The sequence below is a fragment of the Opisthocomus hoazin genome, chromosome 3, assembly GCF_030867145.1.
Source record: "Opisthocomus hoazin isolate bOpiHoa1 chromosome 3, bOpiHoa1.hap1, whole genome shotgun sequence".
Taxonomy (NCBI): Eukaryota; Metazoa; Chordata; class Aves; order Opisthocomiformes; family Opisthocomidae; genus Opisthocomus; species Opisthocomus hoazin.
Window position 1 is genome coordinate 4,193,878 of NC_134416.1, and position 20,720 is coordinate 4,214,597.

Below are 20,720 nucleotides of genomic sequence, written 5' to 3' on the forward strand. Positions count from 1 at the left end.
CATGTTTACAAGTCCCAGAGCATGAGGAGCCTGAAATTAACGTACAAATGGGACATTTCTGTCTGCAGATATTCACATCCAGCTTCTCCCAGTTTCACCTTGTCCTTAGTAGATACAATCTAAGTAGAAGTGAGGACAAAGCGGGGGTTCCTCTAAATTACCTTTGCCTTGTCTTATAGTCCAGCTTCTCAACTGCACCTTTCTTAGGAGCTTTTTGGAGATTGAAATATTCAGGTTCTGGAGGTACCTGTATGTCTGCTCTGACTACAGGGAGAGTCTGACACAATTTGTCATAGACTAAACAATGAAATTTAAATAGCTGCACCCAGTAAAAAATATTCCTCTTTTGGACTCAGCATTCATGAAAAATTTATTCGTAGATTTTTGAGAATCAAAACAAGGACAAGGGGTAATGGCTTTAAATGGAAAGAGGGCAGATTTAAATTAGATAATAGGAAGAAATTCTTTATGGTGAGGGTGGTGAGGCACTGGAACAGGTTGCCCAGAGACATGGATGCCCCCTTCTTGGCAGTGTTCAAGGCCATGTTGGATGGAGCTCTGAGCAACCTGGTCTAGTGGAAGATGTCCCTGCTCATGGCAGGGGGGTTGGAACCAGATGATCTTCAAGGTACCTTCCAGCCCTTACCATTCTATGATTCTATGACTCTCTGAAAATCATTTTCATTAATATGAGGGTTGATGAGTTTTGAAACAACAGGTTACGGAGTTGAGTCCTCATTTGAAGACATTTAACCAGTTAAGGTCTTATGTTATCCCATGAAATATTATTTCAATAACTGATTGCCCTTCCTCTTAGAAGTGGGAGTTTCCATTCAATTTTAATCAGTTTTCACCTTCAGTTTCAGAGTATTTATTCTTTTATTACTTTTGAGGGCTTTTCTTTTGTCTGGTCTGATTTTGTTATCTTATGTCCTTTGGTGGCTCAGATTCTGAACTGGACTGTACAGTCCAGAAATTGGTTCCGTCATGCCGTATACTCAGATGGCATAAACGTCCCTTTCCCTGTTCCAAATTCCTATGCTATTGGTTGGTGAAGTGATACCTTGTGGAGTGGAGGTAGGGGGTTGAGAGTTGTGTATGGGTAAAGGTATATTGAAGAAACATGATCCTTTCTTTCAAAGCATTATATGGGAGATCAATTTTATCTAACTACACACTTTAACCACAAGGATTTGTATTTTAGTGAGGTCAATTGCTTAGAATCACTGCTTTTCAGTCTGCCAGCACCTATGCACAATTTACATAATTTTTCTTAGGTAAAGCCATTCATCTTTTCTGACCACTTCTAGCTAACTGTCTGGCAAAACGTATGATTGCATAGAAAACACAGAGAGTGCACATTTTCTGATGACACATTGATCCAACTGGACACAAGACCTGCATGATCAGGTGGTTAGTGTGGTGCTGGGATTGACCTAAAATTACTTAGACTTCCAGAGAGGATTATTAACTTGCATAATTCGCTTGTATGGCACCTAGATAGGCAGTAGCTGGATTTGCAGGCAAAGATTCTTATAAGGCTTTTGCAGCTTGTCACAAGTTGCAATTCTTTTTCCACAATCAGTGAGAGACCTGCCTTGCAAGTTGCAAAGCTCAAAACCAACAGCTCTCATCTTGTAAGACTTTGATTTATATCTAGATCAATTTACTGATCAGGCTGTTTGGAGACTCCAGCAGGTAGGCAGAAATACAAAATCAGGATTGACTGTCTGTGGCAGACGTGATAAAGCCTTTTATGAGATGGAAGACATTGGTTCCCAGTAAAACTCAGAAGTATATGAAAGTAACTGGTGGAGATGGAGGACTGGGGAAGAAAGCAAGCAATGGTGCTGAGAGATCAACTTCAAACAACAGCACAAGGTCACAAGAAACAATGCAAAAACTTGGATTCCTCTACTGCAATGCATAAATTCTGATCAACGGTCACTTAACCAAAGATTTGCATATCGGCAGTAGATGTTCAATAAATTCAGTAGTGATGCTGGTACATTAAATTACAAACAGTGTGACACTGTATTTGTGCTTTGCAGCATCATGACAAACCCAAATACTTTACTACTAACACGGTAAGTATTTCTTTGCCTTTCTCTTTGAGAGACTACTGTTGAGCTCACTGAAGATATTCCCTTTATTGACTGGCATTACTGGTGAATGACATCTGCCCTCAATTTGCTGCACAAGAGATGGCAAAACCTAGCCATGTCACCATGGGCTGACTTATTTGAAAATTACTTTTACATGAATTAATGTAAGACTTTAGTCTGGAAGGAGAATTTTCTGAGAATATTACACTTTTTAAAGCAGTGCAAATCATCCACTTCCATGACTGAAGAGTAGTAAGCTTTACAAAAATACATTTTACAGAATAACATTTGATGCAAGTCCTGGACACAATCAAGAGACTAGCTGTACATTTCCTACTCTGACACATAACCTCTGTTTTGTGGTGTAAAAAAGTGGCTTTCCTTTTCTTTGCAAAAAAAAAATCTAATCCAAAAAACACTGTAGCATGCAACTGGAGGTGTCTCTGTCACACACTTATTTTTTTTTTAATCATTATTACGTGGCTTAAGAGATTTAAGAGATTTAAAAAACAGTAAAAAGAAGAAACATTGCATGAAGAGCTATCTCAAATGTAGAATTACTGTGGGTATCTACAATCAACTACTAAGAAAATTTTTAAGACTCATGATATAGAACATTTGTTTATAACAAATCCAAGCTGATATCCTATTTTATATTTCATAAACCTACTATTTTGTAATTTTGAAAATGCCAGATACTGATTTTTCTTTGCAGTGCTCCCACCTCCCTCACTTGCTGAAGATTTGCTCTTTTGGGAAAAGTTTCTTAGTTACAAGACAGCTTTGCTATCTCCAGTATGTCAAAACACTTGTGATGGCAAAACAAATAAATTATACCAATGATTCAATCCATCTTCATGGCTTCTTGCTAAGAGGATAAACTGAGAAATGAGTTTTCTGGGGCCTCTTTTTTTGTGGCTATTCACCCTCACCCACTTCCTTTAGTAAAACGCTCAGCTCTGTTTAGGGTGGACTGAATCACCTTCCAGGAATGTCATTTTTTATCTCAATATGCCTCGGACCTAAACAGCAGTTTAACATTCATAGAAAATCATAGAAATCCAATAGTAGAAATTTAGATTCATAGATGCAGCTCTCTGGGGCAGAACTCAAAAGACCATCTCTTCCATATTTCTGACCTAATGCAGGGTCAAACTTTATCTAAATCACTCTTGACATATGATTGACTATGCCATTCTTAAAACCTACAGTGAGGACAGAAGGTGATTTCACTCTCACAAAAGCATGCATAGGGCAGTGGGTAACTACCCTTGCTGGTTGAAAGTTTTTTTCCTGATGTTTAACCTAACAAGCATTCATTGAACCAAACAATTGTCTGCTGAAATGGCAATCAGAATTCCAGGTACAATGACAATCTGTTATGCAGATAGGAGAGAAACTTGACTGAACTCACTACGATTCTATGATCCTATTTCCTTAGAAATTTCTAGCGGTGGACCTGTGGAGGTCACTAGTCTAACAGCTCACTTGAAGCAGGAATATTGCCAGCACTAGGTAAAGGCAGAATTGATTTTGTCCAGCCAAGCATTGAAAGCCTTCAAGGATTGATTTTCCATGGCCTCTTCACATGCCCTCTCCAGCACCACCAACCTTCCTGGGAAAGAATTCTCTTTCTAATGTCTGTTCTGAATCTCCCAACTTGTAATATGGAGTTATTGTCCTTTGTTTTAACTTCTGTCACTAACAATAGAGTTTGGCTCCATTGCCTCTTTCGCTGTCCCTCCAGTAGCTGAAGGCTGCAATTAGTTCCTCCTTTATGCCCTTCCTTCCACTTCCCCTCACAAGACATAAGCCCCAGGCCCTTAACTAACCTAGCAGCCTTCTTTCTGGCCCTCTTCAATTTTTTAACCTCCTTCTTAACAGAGGAGTAAAAACCCAGAGATTTATTCCATCTGTGACATCCCCAATGACAAGTAGAAAAAATATTTGCTTTATCATGTCTCCTGTGGTGGAGGTAAGACAGACCAGCTTCCAGTTCGATGATTTCTGAATTTTCACTTACTTAAAAATGGGTCAAGAACTTCTAATTACAAAAATTTTCCATAAATTATCAGCCAGAAAAGGAAGGTTAAAGAAAACATACCCCCGCTGATGAGAAAGAATGGCAATCTCATATCAACAGATGAGGAGAAGGCGGAGGTGCTCAACAAATATTTGCCTCAGTCTTCACTGGCAACCTCTCTTCTCACCCCTCCCCAGTTGATGGACTGCCAAATGGGGACCAGAGGGGAAAAGCCCCTCCCACTGCAAGGGAAGACCAGTTTGGGACCACCTGAGGAACCTGAACATACAAAAGTCTATGAGACCTGACGAGATGCATCCCAGAGTCCTGAGGGAATTGTCTGATGTCATTGCCAAGCCACTCTCCATAACATTTGAAAGGTCATGGCAGTCAGGTGAAGACCCTGGTGACTGGAGGAAGGGAAACATTGTGCCCATTTTTAAAATGGGTAGGAAGGAGGAGCCTGGGAACTACCGACCTGTCAGCCTCACCTCTGTGCCTGGGAAGATCAAGGAACAGATCATCCTAGAAGTTATGCTAAGGCTATTGGAGGCCAGGGAGATGATTCAAGGCAGCCAGCATGGCTTCACCAAGGGCAAGTCCTGTCTGACCAACATGTGGCTTTCTGTGATGGAGTGACTAGATCAGTGGACAAGGGAAGAACTATGGATGTGATCTATCTGGACTTCTGTAAAACCTTCAACACAGTCCCTCACAACCTCCTTGTCTCTAAGTCAGAGAGGAATGGATTTGATGGGTGGACTGTTTGGTGGTTAAGGAACTGGTTTTTAGGTTGCAGCCAGGGGGTAGTGGTCAATGGCTCGATGTCCCAAATGGACATTGCTGACGAGTGGTGTCTGTCAGGTGTCTGTACTGGGACCAATGCTGTTTAAAATTTTCACCAATGACTTAGACAGCAAGATAGAGTGCACCCTCAGTAAGTCTGCAGATGACACCAAGCTGAGTGGTGCAGCTGACACACCAGAAAGATGGGATGCCATCCAGAGGGACCTGGACAAACTCGAGAAGTGGGCCTGTGTGAACCACATGAGATTCAACAAGGCCAAGTGCCAGGTCCAGCATCTGGTTCGGGGCAACCCCCAGTATGAATACAGACTGGGGGATGAAGGCATAGAGAGAAGCCCTGCCACGAAGGACTTGGGGGTACTGGTGGATGAAAAGCTGGACATGAGCCACCAATGTGTGCTCACAGCCCAGAAGGTCAGCCATATCCTGGGCTGCATCAAGAGAAGTGTGGTCAGCAGGCTGAGGGAGGTGAGTCTGCCCCTCTACTCTGCTCTGGTGAGACCTCACCTGGAGTCCTGTGTCCAGCTCTGTAGCCCGCAGCTCAAGAAGGACAGGGAGCTGTTGGAGCAGTCCAGAGGACGACCACAAAAATGATCCAAGGTCTGGAACACCTCTGCTATGAGGAAAGGCTGAGAGAGTTGGCTCTTCATCCTGAAGAAGAGAAGGCTGCGGGGAGACCTTACTGCAGCCTTTCAGTACCTGAAGCGGGCCTATAGAAAAGCTGGGGACAATCTTATTAGCAAGGCCTGTTGTGATAGGACAAGGAGTAATGGCTTTAAACTAAGGGAGGGTAGATTTGGACTGGATATGAGGAAGAATTTTTTTACAGTGAGGGTGGTGAAACACTGGAACAGATTGCCCAGAGAGGTAGTGAAGGCCCCATCCCTGGAAACATTCAAGGTCAAATTGAATGGGGTTCTGAGCAACCTAACTGAAGATATCCGTGCTCACTGCAGGGATTTTGAGCTAGATGACCTCTAAAGGTCCCTTCCAACCCAAAGCATTCTATGATTCTATTGTGCTTAAATTCCTAAAGTCTGCTCTGATATTTCTTCTTTACTACCTGTCCTTGTTTTTTGCTTCCATACTGTCTCTGTGTTTAGGGTCATTGAGAAGTGTTTTGCTTAGCCACAGGGGTTTTCTGGTTAAATTCCAAACTTCCTGCATAATGAGATATTGGTTCCTCAGTTTTCTTTGCAAATCAGCTCATCCTCTTGCCTTTTCTTCTATTGAAGTTTCTTAGGGGATTCTGCCCAGGAATTCCTTAAGCAGATTGTAATCCGTTGTCCTAAATCCACTCCTGGCTCTTCTGCTTGTCTTCCCAACCTTCCACTACATCAACTTAATCATCTCCTGTTTACTGTTGTGGCCATATTTGCCACCAGTTCTTCCCTGTTTATGAACAGCAGCTCAAAGACAGCTTTACCTCTGGTCGGCCCCTCTGACATTTCTATTAATAAACTCTGACTAACACCATCTAGAAACTCCCTGTGCTGTTCTAACAATGATACACAGCCTTTCTGTCAGATGGCTGGGTGGGTGAAAAACCCCTCAATGAAGGCAGGGAGCAGGGTGCCAGTTATTGAAACAAAGCTTTTCCAGTTCAGACAGCTGCCTTTTTTTCACAGCTCTTTTCCACAGAAATGAAAGTCTTTGTGTTTAAACTACTCCAGTCTCTGCTTACTTCAAGTGTCTCATCAAATTTGAGATAGACAAAATAACTAGAATATCAGTAGAATGCTTCTTTCCTTCTGACTTTACCTCATTAGCTCTTACGCTTTTCTTAAAGGAAAACAATTATTTCATTACTACTATTTACCTATAGGTACAGAGACTGTGAATCAACGGGTGTGAGGAGGCCTATTCACGCACATGCAATTCAGTTTTCCGTCCCTAGTTTTTCTTGATTTTTCTTTTTAAGACTTTGGATTTCCTTTCCTTAAATCTAAGGTCCTTGTTTCACTGTATTTTCTTTACCTTTGGAAGAATTTATATCCATCTGGTATTTAAACTATGACAGACAAAAAGATGAGAAACATCACTGGAAACATGTATATGTACAAACTTATATATGATTTATATGCAAAATATGCTGCATATATACTATGATGTAACACTGGTGTGTCTCGACTTTGCTGAAGAGCTGATTTATTCTAAAGAACACGGAAGAGGCTCCAAATCTCTGATACTGCATGAAGTCCACAGGAACTCTTGTCTCACTAATGCAGGTAAAATGATCTGAAGAATGACAGTAAAATTGTTTAATTAACATCTCAACCAAGGAGAATAATCTTCAGTCTTCATAAACCTGCAGTCAGAAGTCATGAAATCATTCCTTTCTGATTTCCAAAATGAAAGATAAGTAGCAATGAAAACACATTCGTTATCACACAAATGATTTTTTTAAGGAAAAAGAAAAATCATTATATGCTCTAATTACTACCCTCTTATCTGTCCTTACTTGCACTTTTGCTTAAGGCTTTTGGCAGATGAAATCAAGTGAATGGAGAAGTATATTTTAGCTAACAAGCTTCCTAGTCTAAAAATTCCTCTTGAGTGCATGATTCAAGGGAATTAGAAAACAGAGAGAAAGAAGGAGAAAAAGCAAATGGAAGATGATTGCCTTGCTAATTTAATACTTTTGGTACACAATTAGTACACTTCAGACTAGTCAATAGGAGACTGCCCTGCAGGTCAGGCTTTTGCAGAGCAATGTGCTTTCAACGCCTTATTGAACTACCGGTAGGGTCTGCTCACATGCTGGGGAAGCACTCCACACAGTTTACACCTGACAGCTTGCCAGAGATCAGCTGTCAGGAAAGTGCCACTTGGAATTTCCTCTTGTTGTGATGGCTTCTATTATCTGGTAAACAGCAGTCAAAATGTTTTATTGTATAACCCACACTCACCCTCAAAATGATGTTCCAGGTTAGTGGATTGGCAGGCTGGATGCTGAGCAAAGCTTCTTCATTCTCTCTATTTTGGGTAGGTATGAAATAAAAAAAAATTAAAAAAACCACACACCTCCTGAATTTTGTGCATCCTTGCAGTAGAGTAGAAAAATTGATGAATGGCTGCTGGAAGCACATCCTCACATCTTTCAGGCTAGAGACAGTAGGCTGGATAGTGAAGTCCTGTGTGGAACTGAAAACAGCTGCTTGATGTGACTCGCTGCTGTGCTCAAAGTTCAACTGCTACTTAGATTTGGGGTCAGAAGAGAATGCAAGTGTTCCCTCCAGGGTAAATTGGCAGGCCTGGTTGTTTATTTGCTTTTAAGTCTTCCTCTGCAGGCAGCACGTTGTCAGCTTTCAGTAATCACCTTTTTCCCTTGAATTGTCTAATTGATTAACAGAATTAAGTTGTCACACCAATTTATCCTTAGCCCAAAGTTTGCTGCTTCAAGCCTAAAAAAGGGAACATGCAGAAAGTCTTGTCATTTCCTATCTGATGTTCTAATGAAAGATTTTTCCTTACTGTACACATTCAACTTTACTGTGATATGGTACTGTAGACCCCTAATATGCTCGTAGATATGTAGAAATCTTCATCTCAGAATGGATTACACTGCTAAAATTAGTTGAAATAAATTCTGCTGTGCAGAAGTCTACATCTGAACCAGTCAATTTCAGTTCCTTTTATGGAGCCAGTGGCTAGGAACAGACACAGTGCATCTGATCTATTTTAGATATCTACTTTAGTCAAATATATCTCATCCCAGAAATGCCTGTTTCTTTCTGTTCATTCCTTTAATTCTGGGGAAAAAAAAATCTGATTTTGTAGCTCAGAAGTATGCGATTGTATTTAAGCAGCCCTAATGAGTTTACAAGTAGTTTTGCCTTACTGACAACTTTGTTGATTTATTTTACATCTATGGCAATAATAGCTTCAGACTTTCAACAGCTACTGGGTTGAAATGGTCTACAGAGCTGAGCATTCTGGAAAAAGTTAGAAGCTCCATGTTCTTCTTACCAGGCTTCTGAGCCATATTGAATCCCTTGTTTCCCCGAAAGATATTGGTGTTTCATCAAATACCCTGACACTCAGGGTGAAAGGGCTGATGTAGGAAAAGTAGATGGAAAGGCTTCTGATAGCTTCTTTCTAATATCATGGAAACATCTGAACTTTGGGCACTAAAAGCAAGATCATCAGTAGCCAGATAGCTTGAAAGCAATGCTTCTGGTGCTCATAGGAGGACTTTGGGGACCAAAGTATTTAAACATATGATATTAAAGTAAGTGTTTGCAATGAGAGTTTACATAATAGAAATAATTTATAAAAACAAAAAGAAAGAAGACTCACTTTATTGCCACAGCAAAGATGCAGAGTGCAAAAATTTGGGCAACACCTCTTAGAAGAAAACATTGGAAATAATATGAAAATAATTACGTTGTGGATTCAGTTATCAGAAAATATTAATGGATTAATATTCCTTAAATCGCTCTAGTAACCAGAAGGCATCTTCCAAATGTAAATTGGGGATAATCTCATTATAAGAATATCACCTAGTTTAAGCGCAAGTGTAGTGAAGCGCAGAATAATCATGACAGAGACCTGCCTGATCTTTACATTTAGAATTAAAACTGTTCTACCCTCTTCTGTTTTGTACATGTCAGATAGGTAAGATGTGTGATGTCATGGAACACAAACAATTATTTCTAGAAGCACCTGGGAGCTAATTGTACATGCCACCTACCCTATCAGTTTCTCAGTATGCAAAAGGAAAATAAAGAAAGAAAGTACTGCTCTAGAAGTTGACATATTGTATTTCTCACAAGTTCAGATGAAAAAGCCCCTCAACCACCAGCAACAACAATGAAGAAAAGCCCTTGCAGTTTACCATCACTGGCATAATTTTTTCAGGTTCAAGGCATACTACTCACTTTCTGTTCCCCAACTGGAACCAGAAAAAAAGGAAGGTAATGTAAGATAACCTCATGTAACTAAAAAAACCGAACTGGTTCCCAAATATCAGAGTCTAGAATTTGTTTGTCTGTATGATGGATATAGCTGCAGAGAAGTCATCTTTGTTTTTTCAGTATATTATTCTCATTTTTATTTCCTGGTCTGAAACTATAATCCTGAAGGCATTTTTTTGGATAGGAAATTATCTTCAGTTGGAGATATTATCTGAAATTTGAGGCAAAAGATCTTAAATTGGAACAGAAGCTCTCTTCAGAATGACTGAATGCTGTACTTCCCCAGTCAATGGGAAACATGAGAAACTCTTTCAGTGCCTTTTTGCTATGCTAGTCCCATCAAAAACTCCAACAAGATAATAATACTGTTACCCAAATTGAAGAGATGAATGGATTTCTCACTCTTTCTGAAAATCAGACCTCTCTAAATTGCTTTACATTATACATTTTAGAAAAATGATAAATCAAAATCACAGCAAATCAATAGTCCTTTGAAAATCCTTGATATGACCTTCACACATAGATTGCTATTTTTGGCAAAGCGGCATTCTGTCACTACAATGAGCTTTGTTTAAGCACCTAAAAAATTATTCAGTACGTTTTTGGGGTGTTATCATTACCCTAAAGATATACTAGACAGTGTAACTAAAATGGTAGGTTTAAACTTGTCCATTTCCAAAGTGAAATTTGAGACACAGACTTAAATGAGCACAGTAATGATTTGGAAAAACAAATAAACAAAAAATTAAACAAAAATAATATGAGAAATCCATAAAAATGTTCCAGAATTACCACAGAAAATTCATTGATGTCAAAAACTTGCATGGAAGCAAAGCACTTCTGTTAAACGAATACAAAAGCACCAGTTCTGAATCAGCAACAGCTAATGTCCTAAGTTGTAGGCCATTGTGAAATTGTTCTGGGAGGTATTACCATCCATTTCTACTGTCTTTGCAGTTTTTACGGGTATGTATTATTGACTGCTGTCAGCAACAGAAAAAGTGTGTAGACAGACCTCTGCTCTAACTTACTAGAGATGTCACTAAATTCAAGAATGAAAGCTCATGGTTAGGGCACAGTGATCACCAGATAGGAATTGAGTTCCTTCCTCTGTTACAGTTTCTGTGTGAGATTTAGTTTACCTGTGCATGCCTGTGGTATTTAAGTCCACAGTGATTTAAGGTTCAAAGCAACAGCTCACACATACATGTCTAAAACCATTACAGAGTACCGGAGACTTCAGCATAGGTCTGGCAGATATGGCAAAGGAACTGCAGTGAATGAATGCCCAGCTTGAGGAGTGCTGGAGACCAGGTAAGATATCCCAAATGATCTCATGTGTTGGTAGGTACCTACATGTTGGAATGAATCCACTAGTAAATATAGTCAATGAAGACTAAAGAAAATTGCACTGACTCTTAAGAAAATATCTACTGGTTTGTCAGCTGAATTAGTCTTTAGGTTACATTAACTGTACTGACTAGATCTCCATCTGCTCTAATGGGAGGCTGGACACCTCACGCGGAGGTAATGACATATACACCTACATTTAGACGTCTTAAAGTAGAATTGCATCCCATCATAGGGCCTTGATTTCTTTCCCTAATTGTAGGTGTATACTGCTATTCTAGCTGTCCACAGTGTCTCCACAGGGCTAGAAAGTACGACAGTGGACCCACAAGAGAGCCACTCCTTTCCAGAGCAGTGGCTGGAGGTCAGATGGGACACCTTAGTGTGTTTCAAATAGTAGCAGGCTAGATGTGAGTCTTCCATGGTCCCTAGCTTTTGGAAATGTTCATCCTGTCCCTTTCCAACCTCTGTCTTGTCAAATTATTTGCCTTTATGAGAAAGAATTTTCTGTTATTATGTGTTACATCACAGTATCTAACACAATGAAACTTCATTTCCTGGGTGGACCTGTGTGTCCTTAAGCAATAGAAATTTTAAATAATATTGAGTTAATGAGACAACGCAAGGGAACTGAAACATAAAGTGACTGCTATTCTTAGTCGATGTATAATAACAATCTATTTTATAATATGCTATTATTATATTATTAAATAATCATAAAATATTATAATAGATTAGTAATTGGAACAGAAGGAAGAAGGTAAGCTCTCCAAGTTCTAATCAATAAGAACAGACTTAAAAAGAAGGTGAGAAAGGAAATCTTCAATATTAAATGTGTAAGACTTTAGGAACTTTGAGGTATAAATATTTCCAAACCTGCAGAGTCTCTGAAAGAAGGATGTTCTGAGGACATCTTCTTGCTGTAACAAAACTTTAACCTCAAAGGATTTTTTTGATCTTTATCTTGGGAAGAAAGACTGCCAACTAATTTATGATGACATAACAGTATAACAACATGCACAGTAATGAATTCTCTTTAGCCTTTGGGCTGTAGCAGTGTTGTACTGTCTCCAGGAAAATAAAAGGAGATGCATGGAAATAGTCAGCATTTATATTTTAATTGCCCCTGAGGATGCTAACTGTTTTGTAAAGAATGCAACATCTCATGGTGTGAGAAAAAAGAGAGTGACGTCTCTAAGATCTTATAAGAGGTAAAGTTCATCAGAAGCAGTGAAATTCCTATACATTGAAGACAATGGCAATAATTTGATGTGTTACCATTTAGGCTGAGTGTTCAGGAGAAATACATGGAAAAAATTGGTGAGTCCTGGAAAGGACAAGTGGGAATGAAGAACGGGAAATGTGAAGGATTGGATGTAAAGGATGTGATAGAGCCTCTTTTTATGCAGAAGAATCTTGTGACTTGCAACAATTTTACAGGGCTTCTTGGTTAAATTAAATAACTCTACACAAATGAAGGGGTTTGAAAGGGAATCTGACAAGATAAGACTCTTCGGGACTGGAGAGATGACCTGTATCCTTCATGTCACTTATAATTAAGTAATAAGTAATATGAAATGAATAGGGTCGCACTGTCTTTAAAAATATTTTCTAGTTGGGTTTAAAAGTTTTGCCTTTGACCTTTCTTCAAGGCATCATATATACCCTGAAAGTTTGATTTTATGTAAAATATAGTAATTTATTTAAACTGAGCCTTTATGATTTAAAGCACTATTTGCACTATGCTTCATATTCTTCCCTGCCATTAAGTACAGGATGTTATAGTTAAGGTGTCTACATACACTAATAAGCTCTTGGAATAAGGTAGAAAGGAATGTGAAACAGAAAATATTCCATGTTTCAGTTTGCTTTCTCTGACCCAAATAGCAAGTTTGTCTAAGAACCCAACTTCAGACAGAGATGAAAATCTTCCTGCTCAACCAGTTTCCATTTCTTTTAATAGAGATGGAACATATTAGTAGAGGTGGAATGGATTTTCACTTTCCTTTAATAGAGTGGAATGGATTATCCTAGTCTAGAGGTCAGACCAGGCTCCAAATCACAACAAAGTAGAGATTGACATTTTCCTTACCCTTCCTGTAATTCAGGAAAAGTTGGAAGTTCAATTGGGGTCTTGGCAAGTCAAGCTGCCTTGCTGATATGTTAGCAGTTCATAAGGACAGAGCTTAGCATCCAAGGTAATCTCACTGATCCATACAAAGTAGCCTGTGGCATTTCAGAAAGTTCTCTCCAACTTGCCAGTTTCATTAGTATGTGTCCTCAGCTAAATGAATTACTGTTGCGGGAAATGCTTCCATAGCCATATTTCCTTTGCTTCCCAAGCCACAGCAAAGTGGTCTTCGGTGTTGAGAGTGTGCAACAAAAATCACTCTGTGTTTTAAAAGCCCCTGAGACTAGATCATGTTATTTCAACATAGCTTTTATTTCTTGCTGTCTCTGAGTCATAAAGCTCCAAAGCCCTTTAACTAGATTTTGATCTGAACCTAACTAAACATCCAGCTTCCAATACATTGACCAAACAACTAGATTATAAGGAAGTTTACTTCCACAGTAGAGAACAAAAACCATTGTGGGTTAGTATAATCGTATAAATATGAAACCTATATAGAGTTAAAGGGGAGAGAAACAAAAAAACTAAGTGCTGCAAACTCAAAAAAACCTGTGAAAATAATTGGCTCAAAAATCATAGTATCATAAAAATACTTTGGCGAATATCTCTGTAGTGAAATTTGGACAGTTATGTGGAATAATTATAAAGGAGTACTAATTTACCTGCGTGAATATATTGGTGCACGTGTGTATATTTTTGCACTTGAATAAGCATATATTCAATTTGGGACCACTAAGGTGCACTCGCTCCAAATGTAAAACAGGACAAGCTGTCCACCTCCCTGCAGATCTGCAGGAACACTCCAGCAAAAAAGCTGGAGAGGGACCTTTTACAAGGGCATGTAGTGATAGGACAAGGGTTAATGGCTTTAAATTGAAAGAGTGGAGATTTAGATTAGATATTACGTATAAATTCTTTACAATGAGGGTTGCGAGACACTGGCACAGATGGCCCTGAGAAGCTGTGGATGCCACCTCCCTGGCAGTGTTCAAGGCCAAGTTGGATGGAGTTTTGAGCAACCTGGTCTAGCAGAAAGTGTCCTTGCCCATGTGAGGGGGCTTGGGACTAGGTAATCCTTCCCTAGCCAAACCATTCTATTATTCTATAATTTTGTCAAAAAAAAAAACCCAAACTTTCTGTCTCAAATGCTATACTTTGCGTGAGTCTGTGATCCTTTGGAGACTCGTTTCTGATATTGCTTGTGAAAAATGAGCCGACCCACTAGAATATAATAACTTGCTCTATATGTGGGTTAATGGCATTACTTAATGGACTGAAGAGATACAACCGGGTGTCCCAACGATTCATGGCATAGGTGGAAACTGTATTCCTGCACAGGCTAGCCAGTATGGAGACTTTCTCCCTGTCACAGAAACTGCTGTCATTTGGTTATTATTTGGCAGACAAGGCAGGAAATGGAGGACAAAACAAAGGACAAGTGAAAAGAAAAAATAAAACACAGAAAAATATCTGAAAGAAATGTCATGTTCTCTTTGCTAGATTATGTGATTAAGGGCTAATCTCTCTGAACACAAAGACCCAGGAAGGCTGATGGTTCCCTGTAACCTAATCGGTGAGACTGCCTCTGGTGGATGAGTCTGCCAAAGAAACACCTTCTCAGGAATGCCCTGCAAACTGGTGGGGTTAGTGCCTGAAGGGCTTTAGGACCTATTGTGGCATGCAGAGGGGGAAAGAATTTAGAAGTTGTTTAAAGAGTATTGCAGGAGTTTTTAAGGAGATTCAGGGAATGTGCAAGACTGCTAATGTGTTGGTTAGAATAAGGACCAAGGGCAGGGAAAGGGAGGGATCAAGATGTATCAGGAAGGAAAAACGACTGGGAAAACAGAGGGAAAAGGTCTACGGCTAAACACGCTGTTGGTCACTATGTTTGTCCGGCTGAGCCCTTCACTTGGTCACCATAATCTGTCCTATCTTCTTCTTAAATCCTATTTCTATTTCCTATGTCAGTGAATTCATGATTCCGAGCCTCTATGTGAACATGATGAGCTGCAAGTCAGGCTGGCTGTGAGCAGGTTAGAAGGTCTGGTGGCAGCTGCTAGACTGGGGCCACCAGCCTCTGGGGCTTGGGGTCCTGGTACAAGCTGCTGGGATGGACTGGGATCTAGAAGCCAGTTTGCTGGATAAAGTGTCTGAGTCCAGCTACTGGAGAAATCTATACTGTGTGTGTATATTAGTGTAGCAACTTCAATCCTTGTTGGCTGGGAAGGAGGAAGATGATGGGATCATCTGTGTTGATAATGTTTATGTGAGTGCAGTGTGTGTGTACAGGGTGCTGGTAAAGGTTCTGCTCTCTCTCTGTGTTCATGTTTGTGGCTGGCTGTGTTCATGTGTTTTGTGTGTATGTTTGTGTGTGTGTGCCTGCTGGGAATACGTGTTCAACTTTGCTGCTGGCTGGACTTTGGGACACAGAGCCATTGCAGCCTCACAGCTGGGAGAGAAGGAACCTGCTGGGTCATGAATCCCACTTAATTTGTCTACCTTTAACATATACAGCTTCACAAAGTAGAGGAAACAAAATGGATACCCAGATGATCAATCCAAGGTACACAAGTGTTGCATGTGCATCACAACCTTCTGATGTACTGACTGCTGTGACATGGCCTCACGTGGTCATGTATTGAAGATGCTCATTGCTTTTTGTTGGACAATAGAACCCAGTAAGATCAGAAGCCAGCTCTTCCACAAGAGGACTATGCTGCAGGAATTGTACCACTTACCTCATGGATACAAGGCACTACCGTAATAACTTGATGCTGCATTCATGGTCACAATGATGCAATACCAATTTACCCCATCTTTCCAAGTAGAAAAGTAGCCTGCTTTTTTCAGACCAACATTTACAGGTGCTCTACATCTTCCTTTGTCTACTATCCATGTTTTGCTTTACTGCCCACCTGTTTTATTACTGCATGTTTGATGTTGTATGAAATCAATTTTGCAAGGCTTTAAAAGGCAGTTAAAAGGTGAAACATAGTTAATTTTTCCCCTCTCTATAAAGGCATCAGCTGGGCAATACACATCCTTAGTAATGGTCATTACAATCTGGGAGTGTTAATGCCATTCCTTTGCCTACCTTTAATATGATTACCTAATTGGTTTTCATTTACATCTGGTAGTAAAAGCCAGTCTAAATATTTTAAATAAATTTTCCATCCTGCTGGTTGACCTTTCTGTTGAATTTCAGAAGCTCTTGCCCCACAATAGACTATGGAGCCTGGCAGAAATATAGATGGCTTGTTTTGCCTTTGATGTTGTTTTTCTTTGGCCATCGAAAAAAGCACTTATTGCTTTGCCCTCTCTACCTTCCCTGGTAAAGAACTGTACCTGGTAGGTTTTTTCTGCACGATCACTTCCAGAATGAAGTATTTTTTTGCTAAAGTTGCATGTTTTGATTTTAACATGCCTAATCTTGGTCGTCAGCAATTTTGCAGACTCATTTTGGGGCTGAATTTGCTTTTACCTAGCTTTACTGTCTAATAGCTGAATAATTAGTCTGAGTCAGTTGTCTAAACTTCCTGTGTATTTATTAGAGACATCTCAGTCCTGCCTCAGAATGGGATGAAGCACCTGCTGGTGCTGAACCTGTCAGTCTGGCAGCTACAGAAGGAGCCTAGCTCACTGACTTAGGCTACTCACATTACTCTTAGTCAGATATAATAAACGAAAAAAATCCCTTTCATGAGACATAGCCCAAACAGTAACAGCTGCAACTTACCCAAGTTCATTCAAAGCAATTTCAGTGCCCTGCAAGGACGTCGGGGTGCAGACATTTTGCATTTGGGAATTCATAATGTGCACAGAAGCGTTAGAACACATGAAAGGCAGGTCTGTGTGATGTGGTGCCTACAGGGCGAGAAAGAATGAGCTTGGCTCGTCCCTTCCGATTCTACAGCCCCAAGTAACAATTAAGTTGTGTAAGCATTTGATGGAGCATAGAAATGGAGCTCATGGCCTCAGTTCAGATCTGAGTGTCTGAACATCCTAAGCTGGGAGCTGACAGACACAGTGAAAGCTGACTTGCTATCTCTTTCCTGTGCCTAAAGTATGTTTTCAGATGAATAATTATAGAAGTCTGACTTTGTTCTTTCTCTTACACAGATAAAGGGAAGACTTAATCACTAAGAGTCTAACAAATTTGCATCCTAGTCCCCATTAAAAATATCTTTAGAATTTCTCTGTGTTTTAAAGTAATAACAGTTTTAAAGTTCACCTGAATAATAATGTGCTGGTAGCTATTCAGTGTCTGTTTAGAGCTAGTTATGACAGCAATATGTGTGCCAGATAATAAGAAAACAGTTTTCCACTCCTCCAAGTTGCTGTCATTTTAACAAGGACACCAGGATCTAGATGATGTTTGCACAAATAAGTGAGATCTAGCTGACTTTTTCGAGTGGCAACTGGACACCTGTTAGCTTCATGTAAGTGTGTAGCATTCAGAAAAAAATATTTTTTATGCTGATATAAAGTTATTTTATCTTTCTTTGAGGGCATTGCTTGCAGGGCAGTGTGTGTGCAAGATCATAGTTTTTTTCTCCTGGGTAGAATATCCAAAAGTTTCAATAAATCTCTAATGGAAGGGACTTTTTTCCTTCAGGAAGTTGAAGAGGTAAGACATGTAGCTGCATTGAAATATCTCTGTTTGGAGGGGATATGTAGGTCATTCAGTTGACTGAAGCTTTTGAAGCCACATAAATTTCAGTGGTGACGGGGCACTGCACTTTTTAGACTCTAAATATAACCTCGTGCCTCAACATCCTTTGAAGACAACGGAGCTGAAAAGGCATGCGAGAATGTGATCCCTTCGACCCATTTAGACATCTGCATGAAGATAAAATGGATCTGCCCTCATAATTCTTTCCACTGACTACAACAGAAGCCTAGACAAAGTTGGCTTCTTTGTATCACCAGGTGAACCACAAATAATGACCAGAGAAATGCATCTTCCCATTGTGCCTCCATATATACAGTCTTCTACTGGCCTTTTCAGTGAATATAGAATTAGAGATGGGCTGAGCCACAAGCTTTGCATGCAAACTTCCATGGATTTAGGATACATTAGGGCTTTCGGAGTTAGATTCATCCCTGCTCACTTCGTATTATTCCAGAAGTAAAAGGTTGAAGTTCAGGCTCTGAACAGCTAAAGATATGCCATAGGGCAGGTGATACAAAAGCTGAAGGCCTGAATGACTTCTCATTCTCACAGCTTATTGGCCTTAACTAAACTCCAAGCAGATTTACTTTAAGATTTTGAAATCTTGCATCTTTGTCTTGAGCAGGATACTTTCTAGTAATGTGCACTCTGGGGCCAAGCAATTCACAGTGTTATTGCTGTTTGCTGAAAACATGCATTTTTATTCAGATCTCATAATTGAAATTCAAGCTGCACATGATGCAATTTGACATTAATTTCAGTTATTTGTGTCTGAGGTTTGTCCCATCCAACAAGAGCCGACAGTAAAGAAGAGCACTGGAAATGGAAATACACAGTGCCATTAGATGCAAGGCTTGATTTGTAAATCACTTAGATAGCAATAAAACCGGGGATGGAAATAAAAGTGGCAAAGCTCAGCTTTCTAAATGCTAAATAATTCAAGGGGGAAAGGGTGAGGGTAAAAAAAAGTACAGAGCAAGAGCTTCGTGTATGAAAACAATGGCATCTGAGCAGATCAGAAATTTCAAGCTCTGACTAAATGTAATTTCAGTTCAATTAAAGCATAACATCAAGATTGTGGGCTGCTAAATTCTGGGTTGAAGCATGTCATTGTTGTGTGCAGTTCTAAAGGATTTACAGCAAAACCTAAATCTAGGAAAGATATTCTCTGAAGTGGTGCCACAGGGCTCTTTACCGTGTAGATATCTATTTTATAAAACTGGGCGATAGAGAGTCAGAGCCAGCAAAATTGAAGATGAAAATGACTTTTTTTTTTCTTTTTTTAACTTTTATGTTTGGGAACTGAACAGTGAAAGTAAGTTAGCCAGAGAAACAGATTCCTAATGAAAGAGGGAATATTTTTTGTCATGTGAACTTTACAAATTTGGAGTTGAGGGGTTTGGTGGTGTTGCCTTCTTCTGTTCGAAAGATAAACTGTAGTCCCACTACAGGCTCCTGATTTTAGCACAAGAACTGCTGAATGAAATTTTGTGGGTTTTGTCTAGCAGGATGCTGTTTCAAGACAGGGTGAAGAGGAGAATGAAGGGTGGGCAACAAGTAAAATGTAGACCAGATGCAACCAAGTAGATGTTATCATCTGCTCCCCTGCCTTTCCCCAGGAGAGACTAGAACAAGTGTTTAACCATCACTTGCTGCCCTAATAGCAAAACATTTTTTCCAGTGCTCACAAACAATCTAATACAAAGCTGAGAAATATTATTATCACAAGAGTGGAAATGGAAATAAAAGACATGCAAGTTATCCAACAGTGATCTTGTTCCTGCTATTGTGGCCCATCATGGAGGGCTCTGAAGCTTGGCCTGATTTTTAACCACAGTTGTAGCCATAGTAGTTTCTTTTGAATAGCAAATTTAATAATGTGTACTGCATGAGAGCCCACCTAACCTCTAAATGCCGCAGAATTATGCTGTGGCATACAAGGGACAAGTGAGGCACTGGTCATAGAGAAACACCTATGATATGAGGACAGAGAAAGGAAATACATTTGGATGGCATCTTGATAACTCCTTCAGCTACGTCATGGTTCTTGTTGCCAGTAGGGTATGGACGATCCACACAACATTGCTGAGATTATTAAGGAAAGTAGCTCCAAAGACTGCTAGTCTGACAAATGGAGCTGAACACATTATGGTATGTTTCAAATGCAGTGTCTTACACGTGACTTTAGCCTTCTGGACACTTATTTTAAGTAGACAGTGAAAAAATATTAATCTTTTGTTCTACAGTAACAAATGAAATCTGCAAAAAGAAAAAAAAAAGAATCTTATTGTTCTCTCAACTCCTGAAAGTGAAGCATGAGCACAGTGACTTCTTGAGTCCTCTAGTGTGATCAATGAATAAATACGGTACACATAGATGTGAAGGGATGGATAGTGTCCTAAGTAGCCTAGTACTGTAGTCATCTTTTTTTTTCCATCTCAACACCTATATGTGATGTAGCCCTCTGAACTCCCTCTACAACAAATGGAGAAAAATAGACCCATCAAGTGTGACTCATCTTATCCCAAAACAGACATATAAGTCAGAAGACTTGTACCCCTAAGTCCTGTTCTTTCTGCTTTGTCTGAGAGATGATTCAGCTCTGATGGAAACATCAACACACTACAAACAGAAAGTGAAGAAAGATGTGTTTTCAGAATTGTAGTAAACAAAGGAAACTAAAGATAAGAGAAGGAGAAAGATCCAAGCACTGAAA